Source organism: Heterodontus francisci, chromosome 1 (genome assembly GCF_036365525.1).
Source record: "Heterodontus francisci isolate sHetFra1 chromosome 1, sHetFra1.hap1, whole genome shotgun sequence".
In the NCBI taxonomy this organism is placed as follows: Eukaryota; Metazoa; Chordata; class Chondrichthyes; order Heterodontiformes; family Heterodontidae; genus Heterodontus; species Heterodontus francisci.
Window position 1 is genome coordinate 41,025,471 of NC_090371.1, and position 13,501 is coordinate 41,038,971.

The window sequence follows — 13,501 nt, forward strand, 5'->3', positions numbered from 1 at the left end:
GTTAAAATAGACACACTTCAACCCATCATACTGGCTGCAACTTTGCCCTGTCAACTGTCTAACCTTCCTCGCAGACTCTCTGCACTCTGCATCTGCCTGTTCAACAGCTCCCCCATCCACTGATCCGTAGCTCCGGTTCCCATCCGCAGTAAAAGAGACCAGGACTCAGTTGGCCATTTTAGCTGCCTTGCCAGTTTCTCAAAAGACACAAAATGCCTCCACATCTTCCTCATTGAATTTTGGAATTAGTTGAGTGAGTTTTAGCAGTACTCAGCCCTGAATTCTGCTCCTCCATATTGGCCATGTTTTTACTGGAGTTACTCTGTCGTTCCCCACCCCCCCACAGTTAACTCAAGCCACTTTAACTCGCTTTCTTCGCATTCTTTCCAGAATATTTTTTCTCTCTCTCTCTCTCCTACCTTTCATTTTCTTCATGTTCCTTCTGGAAGGCTCTCTCTTTCGCCCTCTCCTGCCTCTCTCTCTCTTTCCTCTAATTCAAATTTCGTCTGTTCCAATTCTATCTTTGCTAGCAATAATCCTGTTTGGGTCTGCTTCTAACACTGCTTCTGCTTCTTCAGATTCAAGGGAAAAATGGTTAGCCAGCAGCCTTAGGCGTTCAGACTTCCTAGCCTTGCCAAGTACAGTGATCCCATAGTGCTCAGCCATTTTTCTCAACATAGACAGTGCTTTTAATTTATCCCACGTTACTTCATGCTGGCTTGGAGCTACTCGCTTCAGTTGCAGACATGTTAGTATTCAATTACACACAACCACTGGAAAACGTGTATTAATCTTACTCTTTTTTTTGATTGGGAACAATTTGTCTTCCCACTTCCAATTTCTCACATTTGTCTGTGGGTAAAATTCCAGTCAGGTCTTTCTCAGCCTTCACCTGGTCTTATTGTAACTGGGTTTTGTTTTAAACACACTGTGTTCTGAGCTTCCCCTTGGTGAATCCTTGTTCACTGCTTTCCAATTATAAGGCACAGAAATGAGCACAAACAGGCTTTCTTAGGTTTAAAGAAGAAAAGTTAAATTTATTAAAACTTAAACTTAAGCTCTAATTCGGTTAACGCCTATGGATACATGCCGTGCACCATGCTAGCATGCATACGCGATACGCACATGCAAATAGAGACCGAAAAGAGCAGAAGAAAAATAAAGTAGAGAGGTTTGAGGCAATCCCTGAAGAGGGGTTTTTGTTACTGTGCTTTGAGCTTGCTGTAGTCCTTGCTTATAGGTAGATCTTACTTTTCGTTGGGGCCCAGTATTCTTCTTAAACCTTGTTCACTGTAGGAGACTTTTCTCCCTCGGGGTTCATAGATCTTCAATGGATTCTGAAGCTGGTGAGAGAGTTGAGACCAGACAAGAGAGAGATGTTCTCAATCCGGGATCCAGGAGCTTTCTGATTTCAAACACTGTTTCTCCAATTTAAAACTCTCAGTTCAAACTCTACAACAGCCAGTTAGTCATGTGACTAAACTGGTCTGACCATGTCTGTTCTGTGTATTGGGAGCAGGGACTGGTCCTTTGTTCCAAGCAGTGTCTGTTACTATGCAAAAAATGTCCTTCCAGCCAGGGGCCTGGCAATTCCTTGTATCAGGTCTTCTCTTCTTCCCAGCAACAATTTTAAATTTAATGTCCATGTGGCAAAATTAATGTGCCTCATTCTTGGCAGGTGGGGACCTGCATGACAGGGTTCTTTCCTTGATCTTTTGAGTGTACTACAGATTTACAACAGATCTGGTCAAGTGAAAACACGCTGGCTGGGAGAGACAGAGAGCTGGGACTCTATTACAGGCGCAGTTTGACACAAAGCATGTGAAATGATAGCTAGAAAAATATAAATAAATCCTTAAAATCTAACACAGCAATTTGATCCAAACACTTTACTAAACAACAGAGCTCTGACCCGGACTCAATATAGTAATGTAAGAGGCCTGCTCCAAATCCAAGCATATTGGTATGTTTTCCTACAATAAAATGTAAGTTGTTGTTGTTATTGTCAGTGATGTTGTTGACCTGTAATCATAATACCAGGAACCGGGTGAAGAATCCCATAGTGGAACAGCAGAAATCGGAATCAAACCCCTCCACTATGACAATATGGAAATGATACGTATCTGCTACCATAATATCAGGGATCTGGCACATTCCTCACTACATTAATACCAGGGATCCGGTACATACTCATTAGCGTATACCAGGGATCTGATACATAGTCATTACATTAATACCAGGAATCTGATATGTACTCACTAGAGTATATCAGGAATCTGATACATACTCATTAAATTAATACCAGGGATCTGATACATACCCACTCAAGTATACCAGGGATCTGATACATTACTCACTACATTAATACAAGGGATCTGATACAGACCCAGCAGAGTATATCTGGGATCTGATATACACTCATTACACTAATACCAGGGATCTGATACATGCTCACTAGATTATATACCAGGGATTTGATACATACTACATTAATACCAGGGATCTGATACATACCCACAAGAGCATACCAGGGATCTGATACATTACTCACTATATTACTACCAGAGATCTGATACAGACCCACTGTGACAACCCCAGCCCGTCCTCATCAGTTGTAAATGCCACTTAATTAAATTTGAAACAGCATCTCTTAAAATAATGGACCTCTGGAAGGATAGAAATGGATTCTGCGCTGCTTTGCAGTTACAGGATTTTAAAATAATAAAACGTGGTGGTGCTTTTTTATAATGGGTTGATTGATTATGCCTGTCCTGGGCAACTGTGAGCAAGTCTACCTTTACATCAGGTACATAGATAAGAGAGCTGATTGAGGAGAGGAAGTATCCAAGTGTTAAAGGTAACCCTTGAACTTTTTCTCCTGAATCGGCTCTCAATCTGTGAGCACTGATGTAAACTTAGGCTTCCTGGTGTCTGACCTGGATAGTCACGATCAATTGATTGAATAAATAAAACATGATTGTGTTTGTGTTAGATTCTTTACCGAACTAGAAATATCTTTTGCAGGCTGGAGATTTATTCAAGAATTCATCACTGTAATGTATACTTCCGATTTTAATATGGAATACAATATTGAAAATTCGTGAAGATTTAAGCAAGGTTCAGGAACGTTTGCAAATGAGTGGGGTGGGAGAGGTTGGGGGGGAATCTTAATCTGCAGAAAAATCAGTGCAATTTGTGTCTCCATATGTAAACATACTGCAACAAAGCTTCAAGCTTGAGGCTCTGTAAATCCATTAGAAGGGTACAGTATCTCAGTGGTTATGCTATCTCAGAGGTTGCGAGTTCAAATCCCACCATAGCCAGTTGGAAAACTGAATTTAATAAATCTGATCATTTGTGGCTTGGCATCAGAAAATCTGGGTGATTTCAGGGAAAGGAACCTTCTTGGTTACTCTTGCCTGGCCAGGCCGACATGTGGCTGCAGTCGCACACTAAAAGATTGAGTCTTAACGCCCACAGAACCAAGCATAGGCGATAAACATGGTTTTGGCAAAGTCATTTGCATCCTAAGAACCAATAAAAAATAGTGTTAAAACAAATTGGTATTTACCTGTGAAAATTTTTCCCTTCATTTGTAAATATTGTTTTTCTTCCCTTCTTTCACGTTCCCTTCCTACCCCTTGGATGCAACTTGGAGCAGTGCCGGGGTATATGAAGACATAGGGATACTCCCTAGGCAAGTTGCTGATCGTGTGTATCTTTTATTAAACACTTGGTTACATTGTATAGTAATCTGGCCTTTTTTGTAGGGAGGGGAAGAAATGTCACTCTGTGCAATACGCACTGCAAAAAAGCTTCAGTGGTTGTGATTGTGTTAATTGTGATTGATTGTGTTAATGGCTGTTTCGGTACTGTGTCAGGGGTGGAAACCTGATTGGAGGGATTCACACATGGAACTCCGGGAAGGACGGGCACGGATTTGGAAAGTGACAACACACTTATGAACTTTGGAGAGGAAAGGAAGGTTGGAGATGGGGCAGTAGTTTGCAAGGATGGTCGGGTTAAGGGTTTTTTTTGAGGAGAGGGGTAAAGACAGCAGATTTGGAAGAGGAGGAGGTGACATCAGATGATTAGAGATGGCTGACAGGAGACCTCCTGCAGCCCCACACTTTCCTGATACCTTCCTCCAGGTGCTACTACAGGCTGTCAGGGAGAGGATGGACATCATGTTCCCAAGGGTTGGGAAGAGGAGACCGGTGAGCCAAACCAAGCAGGCCTGGCTCCACATCGCTGAGGAGGTCAGCAGCTGTGGTGTAACCCCACACACATGGATACAGTGCCACATGCAGCTCAATGATCTCATCCAGGATGCGAAAGTGAGTGTCATTTAATCCCTTCAGCCTCTTGGGCCTTGTATCTGTCAAAGTAGGACGTTGCATTGGGATGAGAAGGATCTACACCCCAGAAGTGAGCAAAGGGACAGGGGCGGCAACATGTTTGTCAGTGACCTGTCAGGTAGCCCTGAAAGCAGGCCCCAAGTTATATCTTGCAAGATCACTGGGAAGGAAACACATGCAGGAGGCATCTGTGTGTCCCCATCGGTGGCAACTAGACTGCCAGCAGCCTATGTGTTGAGATTGATGTCGCTAGGGATCCAACATCTCCCTCCCTCTGTCTGCAGGAGAAGATAGCACATAATCATAGGGAGCGGGTGAAGACTCGAGGTGGGCTACCATTGCTGCATGTCCTTTCGCTGATAGAAGAGGAAGTCATGGAGCTCAGGATGGAAGAAGAGTTGTGGACGGAGAGGCAGGGGAACCCTCCCATCAAAGTAAGTAGGGTCTACACGGGGCACAACACTGTATCTGCAACGATAGAGCCTTGCTGCTCATCAGGCATCTGGTACACACAGAGGTCCACATTGTAGGGATGTCTGCAATGGAGGGATGGCAGATCCTTGACCCGACATGTCTTCATTTTGTCATGCAGGTCAAGCTGTACCAAATTAAACACCAGTGGAAAATGCTGCAGATCCTGCCACCTCTGAGGGGAGGAGGAAACTTCAGAGGGTCCATTGGCACCTCATACTCCTCCAACCACCACCAGCGCAAATACATGCACCTCGGTGGATTTGTGTGTGAGTTTAGATCTGGGCAAACAAGTGGGTGAGCACAGCATACACACCCTCGAGCAGCTGGCTGAGGCTGTGCCAGCCCAAGCCTCTGACAGTCAGAGGACTGTGGGAGGCCAAGCCCATGCTGAGCCCCAGACCCATGACCTGCCACTGGTTTAGGCAGCGACAAGGGAAATGCTGCAGCTGCAGCGATAGGTGTGGCATCATCTGACAGAGATGCCAGAGGCTATGCATGCCCAAGCGTGGTTGATGGAGGAGTCCATCCAAGCCTTGACCTCGACATTGTCTCTGACTGGTACACGAGTGGCCTCCTCCATTAAGAGGTTGGCAGATCTGATGGAGAGTCACTTCCAACAGAGCACTCATTGTTTGCTGGATATTTGTGCAGACCTCCATACCCTTGTCCCGACCAAGGGCACAAGGCAGCAGTGACAAGGTGAGAGGGGGACAGGTGACCTCGAATCACTACCAGGTCCTCTGTCCTCTCAGGTTAGCAGGGAGGCAGAAGTCTGCCTTGATTGAGAGAAGGGGTGTATGCCTCTTGCAGCTGGGGGCTCCTCTCAGGGTGGGCAGCAGCTCCTCTGCCCCTCTGCCAGTGCCGTCAGTTCATCCAACATCCCAGATGAAAGAGAGCAGCACTGCTCCTTTGCAGGAGGTCCACAGCATGCCAGGGCCCATGAGGCCCAAGGCATCCCAAGGACGGCTGCCAAGGTCATCTGTCGTCAAGGGGCACCAAGGTCAGTGGCCAGGCTCCACCTCCGCTGACACCGCAGTGGCAATACCACGTAGATTTCACGTAAGCGAATTAGGAAGTTCACTTAGAATCACTGGGTTTTCACAGGTGAGCGTTTGTCTATCTCCTCCACCTCTATTATGACTGTAAATAAATCTTTACTGCTAGGCATGGACTCCCTCCCTTTTTCCTCCATCAAAGGCATGACCCTTCACTGCATTCCTGCCTCGGGTAAGAAGCTAGAGGCGATCACTGACACTGCGAGGGCTCAACTCTACAGCGTCACCAGATCAGTCATGCAGGGATGTTCAATAAGACACTGCATCATTAAAGAATGAATGGTGAAAGATGGCTGCATAAAGGAAAGTCTTTATTGGATAAGATACAAGGGCCATAAAGGAATCAAATGATATGCGAATGTATAAGGCCATAATGAGCCTCCCGTTTACGTCTCTCATGGCCATTCTCCCATTGCCTCTGGGTCCTTCATCTGGCCTGGCTTGCCCATCTTCCTGCTCCACATCCTCATCATCCCAGGAGGCAGCCCGCTCCTCATGTTCCTCGTTGTTTGTTGGCTCCTCCCTCTGCAGGGCCAGGTTGTGCAGTGTATAGCAAACCACGACGATATGGGAGACCCTTGTCGGGGCATACTGAAGGGCTCCACTGGACCGATCTAGGCACCTGAATCTTATCTTCAACAGACCAATGGCCTGCTCAATGGTATGCCACATTGTCCCATGGCAGGGATTGTATCTCTCCTCTGCATCTCTGTGTGTGTTCCTCATAGACGTCAGCAGCTATGTCCTCAATGGATAGTCCTTTTCTCTAAGGATTTAGCCCTGAAGGCTGGACGGAGGATGGAAAAGTTCAGGAACCTGGAACTGCTGCAAAATGTTTGGCATCGTGACAACTTCCTGGTAAGCATGCGCAGATGCACAACAGTTGTACTTTGAAGGAGTTAAAGCCCTTCCTGTTGATGAAGGCCACTGGCTGGTGTTCCTGAGCCTTGATGGCCGCATGTGCGCAGTCGATGACCTCCTGCACCAGGGGAAATCCAGCGATGGCCCTGAAACCAATGGCCCTCTCTGCTTGTGAGTTGGGACCTATGCCGAAGCGCACTTAATCTCTGGCCCTCCTGAACAGGGCACTGGTGACCTTATTGATGCACCAATGTGCCGCGGACTGCAAAATTCCTCAAATGTCCCCTGTGGATCCCTCGACTGATCCAGTAGAAGTTCAGCACCACTGTGACCTTCAAGGACACTGGCATTGGATTGCCACCCAGTCTCCTGGGGTACAGCTCATTACGCATCATTACACAAAGGTCAGTGACAGCTTCCCTGGAGAGATGTAGTCTTTTCTGGCACTGCCTCTCGGACATCTGCAGGTATCTCCCTGTACACTCCTTCTGGAGGGTGCCTCCTGCTGCACCAGCCAACTTTGTCTCTCTCTCCTCTTCGCCCTTCAGCCATGTCCGGAAGTTGTTGAGGTGCCTCCTGTGGGCTTATAGGCCATTGTGGGATGGCTGAAGGTGCCTGACCCTCCCTCCTGCTCTGCTGCACTTCGTCTTTGATGGGATCCCTGAAGTTTGGGTGAATGATGCCCATGATAAGTGGCCTCTCCCCCTGCTAGTGTTCCCCTCTTGATGCCCACACTTGTGACGCTTGCCCAGGTGTCACTTGCCTGGTGCCCTCTTGTATTGGCCCCTCTGCAGTGCAGCCAACCTTCCCCTCACTCCTGACATGCTCAGCTCAGTTCTCCCTTCATGGCTTTTACAGGCCTTAGATGTTTGCCCTTCTGAAAGCCTCCCCTTCCATGATCTACTGCCTCGATGTTTCCTCCTTTAAGGAGGCGAGACTCTGAAGCCCTGTGAGGCCCATGAGCCGTTTATAAAATAGCAATTTTATGTGTCACATGCATTCAATTGGCCATTTAACTAGCTTAGTTATCTGTATCTGCCCTCTGCGTCACTGTCAGAGCTCAGCCCTCCACGTTTGCCACCATGGACACAATTGGGATCTGCCATCACGACATTGGACTTCCTTCCTTTCCTTGCATCCCAATTTTATGTCCCCCCACATACCTGTCCTCATCGTTCCCTTAAAATTCAGTCCCAGCTCTACATCACCACCATCTCTCTCGAATCCTGCACTGTTGCTAAATTATCAGACTGCTTATCCGATATCTAGTACTGGACGAGCAGCAATTTCCTCCAATTAAATATTGGGAAGACTGTGGCCAGTGTTTTCGGTCCCCGTTGCAAACACCGTTCCTTAGTTACCAACTCCATCTCTCTCCCTGAGATTAAACTAGTCTGTTCACAGCCTTGTTGTTGTATTTGACCCCAAGATGAGTTTCCAACCACATATTTGTGCCTATCTCCTCCACCTCTGTAACATCGCCTGACTTCACCCCTGAATCAGCTCATCTGCTGCTGAAACTCTTATTCATGCTTTTGTTACCTCTCGACTTGACTATTCTCCAACACACCCCTGGCTGGTCTCACATTCTACCATCCATAAACTTGAGGTCATCCAAAGTTCGGCTGCCCATGTCTTAACTTGCACCAAGTCCCATTCCCCTATTGCTCCTGTGCTCACTGACCTACATTGGCTCCTAGTCAAGCAACAACTTGATTTTAAAATTCTCATCCTTGTTTACAAATCACTCCAAGGCCTCGCCCCTCCCTATCCTCACAATCTCCTTCAGCCCCACAACCCTCCGAGATATCTGCGCTGTTATGATCAAGGTGGGAGTAATGCACTGTTAGTTCAGGCCCTCTACTCCACAGGTCATAGCATATTAGTAAAGTTTCCCACGTACTGAAAAATAGCCAAATTAAACACTTTATTTATTCCCCAAAATAAAGCACACAAAACCAGGTTTCTTTAAATAACAACAAAGTTAGCTATTTATTAATAAACCAATTTTAAATGATAATGAGATAAATCCATATGTATGAACAGGTTTTATAACTCCTATTCTTCCTAACCCTCATGTACACACACATACATTCAAAAATCGGTTAACCAGGGAAAATGGTTATATTGATTTTATAACATTTTCTTAGGGATAATAAAATAACTGGGTTGTAACTTCTGGTGAGCTATTTCTGGTTCGGCGAGGTGTCCCAGAGTCAAATAGTCAGATGCCACTAGAAGTCTCCAGGTGAAATTAATGAGCAGTCTGTGGTGAATAGGCGTTCAAGGTAGTTCGTCTACAGCAGGCATCACACAGATCTTTCAGCAACAGGTTGCAGCAGCAGGTCTATTTAAATTTTAAAGTTGCATAGTAAAATCTTCCTGTTGCTTGGATACAAATTGCCCTGCAGCCTGCACTTCAAAAACTAAGCCTCTACAGTTATTGTTCACAGAGTCTTTTTTTTCCAGTCTTAAAGGTACACAGACCTCTCAGTTTTCAAAGAAAAGCAAAACCCTGATGACAGTGCCCCTCTAATTCCGACCTCTTGAGTATTCCTGATTTTAATTGCTCCACCGTTGGTGGCCACGCCTTCGGTTGCCTGGGCCCCAAGTTCTGGAATTCCCTCCCGATACCTCTCTGCCTCTCTACCTCAGTTTTCTCCTTTAAGACACTCCTTGAAACCTACCTCTTTGACCAAGCTTTTGGTCATTTGACTTAATACCTCTTTGTGTGGCTCGGTGTCATATTTTATTTTACAATGCTCTTGCGAAGTACCTTGGAATATTTTATTATGTTAAAGTGCTATATAAATATAAGTTGTTGTTATTGTTGTTGCTAATTTCTGGCATCATATACTGAAAATTAATTGAAACATTCTTGTGGAAAGTTCATGTGGAGGCTTTCAAAGACACTTCTTGTAGGCAGATTTTCTAGTGCCTCTACCTGATGTCCAGTCATGAAGGGTAAAGGCCAGTGGCTTACTGAAATCATCAAAACTTGTGATTTTTTCACCCATAATTGCCTTGCTATTCCAGGAAGGTCATTTTATTTCTTTACTCCTCTGGCATCATCAAATGAAATTCATCCTTACAGAAAACTGGCAAAGCACAAAAATGTCTACAGGCTGGAAAATCTTCCAGAAAACAGGTCTAATGATTGTGAAATCAGCAAATAAGGATCATTGAGAAGCCTTGGGACATTTTTCTATGTTAAAGGCAGTATAAAAATACAAGTTGTTGCTATAAATTCAGGTAAGAAGGATACAGACACAGAGTGGGAAGAGGTCAGCAGAGTAGGAAAAGGTTTGTGCGGAGTATAAACACTGACATAGACAATTGTGTCAAATGTCCTATTTTTGTGCTGTAGATTCTATCACTTTATTAGATAGGAGCATTCTTCCCCATTAAGAAACAAATATTAAAGGTCTACTATTTTTGTTCATGTCCATAAAATTGGCAGTTCACTTGAGAATTGTCCCATTAAATCCATGTCCTTTTGCTCGTTTTGGCCCTCACGGTACACATAGGCTACACAATCTACGTACCTAGTATCACAGCTACTACACTGCACAAGCCGACACTAACAATTCAGCACAAGGCAAGACAAAACAACTCAACACAACCCAATTCAACCCAACTCAACCAAACCCAACCCAACTCAACCCAACAAACCCAATGCAACACAACCAAACACAATCCAACACAGCTCAACCCAGTACAACTTATCACAACGTCACAAAACTTTATCATTTATTTTGAAAATAGGAAGAAATTAAAATCCTCACATAATGGCTGTTTCAGTGTTCACAAACCATGGTTTGGACATTTATTAATAAGCTGAATGAAAACAGGATAGCCTTTTTTAGTTCCAAATGGTGGTTCACTAATTAGTTAGGTGCCAGGTTACTTGGATTTGGAAAGTTGAGCAGCTCAACATTGGTTCAGAAACTCAAAGGTCCTAGAAATGGATTTATATGAGAAAAGAGACAAAGACATGTATTTGTATAGCTCTCAGAACTGTCTTCAGTTCAGGCAACTGTTTTTAATCTCCCCTCTAATTTTTTTTCCAGATTATCTTAAATTTGTACTCTCTTGATGATGACCACATCAACCTATCATGTTTTACCTTATAAAAGCCCTTTGTAATCTTAAAGTCTCCTTCGTCTTTGATTGCAGCTCATTGGTCAGAATATTGGCATCAGCTCTGTGCCTGCAGTGACACCTTAGAACATAGAAACATAGAAAAATAGGAGCAGGAGTAGGTCATTCGGCCCTTCGGGCCTGCTCCGCCATTCAAAAAAGATCATGACTGATCATTTAATTCAGTACCCTGTTCCCTCCTTCTCCCCATATCCCTTGATCCTTTTGGCATTGAAATATATCTATCTCCTTCTTGAATATATTTAATGACTTGGCCTCCACTGCCTTCTGCGGTAGAGAATTCCACAGGTTCACCAGCCTCTGAGTGAAGAAATTTCTCCTCATCTCCATTCTAAATGGCATACCCTGTATCCTGAGACCGTGAACCCTGGTTCTGGACTCCCCAGCCATTGGGAACATCCTCCCTGCATCTAGCCTGTCTAGTCCTGTTATAATTTTACAGGTTTCTATGGGATCCCCTCTCATTCTTCTAAACTCTAGTGAATATAGGCCTAGTCGACCCAATCTCTCCTCATATGCCAATCTTGCCATCCCAGGAATCAGCCTAGTAAATCTTCTTTGCACTCCCTCCATGGCAAGAACATCCTTCCTCAGATAAGGAGACCAGAACTGCACACAATACTCCAGATGTGATCTCACCAAGGCCCTGTATAACTGCAGTAAGACATCCTTGCTCCTGTATGCAAATCCTCTTGCAATGAAGGCCAACATACCATTCGCCTTCCTAACTGCTTGCTGCACCTGAATGCTTGCTTTCAGCGACTGGTGTGCAAGGACACACAGGCCTCGTTGCACCTCCCCCTTTCCCAATCTATCACCATTCAGATAATAATCTGCCTTCCTGTTTTTACAACCAAAGTGGATAACCTCACATTTATCCACATTATATTGCATCTGGCATGCATTTGCCCAGGCACCCAACTTGTTCAAATCACAATCTTTCAAAACCAGACATCCCCCACCGCTCCAATACAGAGCATTGATATCAGGATAATCATGAATGCAGCCAAAGGACTCACTGAAATTCAAGAACAGCAGAAATTAACTTCCAGTCTCTTAGCTAGGGCAATACATTATCAATAACCTCTGACAAATATGTACTTTACAGCTGAGGTAAATTCAATGCAGCATGGGGGAATTGCTGCATTGTCAAAGGTGCTGTCCTTCAGATGAGACATTAAACTGTCCTCTCTGATGGATATAGAAGGTCCTGGACTGGATTTTAAGAGCCTGCCTTCATTCCCGGTGGCAAGCTCAAAAAATGGCGGCCCACACGTGCGTGTCGCACACCGAAGAGCTGCCGTGATCCTCAGCATAGTGGCTCATTTAAATAGCTGGGGCAGCCTGGCATCTCACCCCGCCCCCTCCAATCATGTGGAGGGGGCGAGCTGTCTGTCGCTGGCAATGCGTCAGCTGCCTATGTGCAGGCACTGGCGTCATTTTTAAAGGGCAGCCAGCCCTGCCAGCAAAAGTGAATTTTTAAAGTGGACCCCCACCCAAAATTTACAAAATAAAATTGTAACACCCCTTTCCAAACCCCAAATAAAAATTACAGTATCTGCCCTTCCTCCCCGCAAAACACTTACCTTTGAATTCTGACCTTTCTCCCAAGTGCAGCCCTTCCCACCATCCCCTATACTGATGATGCTTATTTGACCCCATCCCCCCACCACAGTAAAAATCTTAGCTCCTCCCCCATCCCCATCAGTGTCCCGCTTGCTTTCCCCAGACGGGGAATTGAAGATGTGGGAGTGCTGGCCGCCATGCCGAAGATCGGGGAGGGCTGGAAGATTCAAGGTACATTGATTTAAATTTATTCATCTCATTAATTTAATATTTATTAAATATTTTTAAAGGGCTGCAAGCCCTTCAGCTGAATTTACATTTCTAAAGACACATTGCTTTCACATTGATAGTAAAAAATTCAATAAAAACTGAAAGCCCCTCTACCAAACACTCCCCTCCCCAACCCGCCCAATGACCACAGACGTTATTTTTGTGCATTTCCCACCAAAAAAAAGCTTTATTCCCAAGCCGAACTTTCCCCCCTGAACTTGGTCAACTTTGCCCTTCAACCCCTTCCCACCATCCCCTCAACCAACGGAAACAGTTTTCTCTGCTCTTCACCCCAACCCCTCGCCCTGAAAATTTCACTCCTCCCCCCTCTCCACCAGTGTTACGAAAGCGCGGGAGTTCCGCCCACTGACAGTTGTCAGGACAAGGTAGGTTCTTTGATATTTATTTAAATATATTTTAAAATGTAAATGAAAGCTTCACCACCGAGCGACAGGGGTGCCGCACCGAGGCCTCGCTGCAGCCGGTAATATGCAATGGAGCCTTCCAGGCATTGGGGGTCATGGCGGGCCTCTCCTGGAAGAATTTTCCCGGCATCCCAGCCACAACCCCTGATGTTGGAGGGCTGGTAAAATTCAGTCCATTGTGTCTATGTTTGGTTTTCAAGGTTTTTTTTTAGGTTGTTCCAAAGTCCTGTGGAATGCTGGGGGCCAACGTTTGGCCAATTTCTGAAAATTGTCCATTACAAACAGCATTTTTGTGCTTTAAAATGTTGGCTTCTTTTAAAGTTGAATGTGT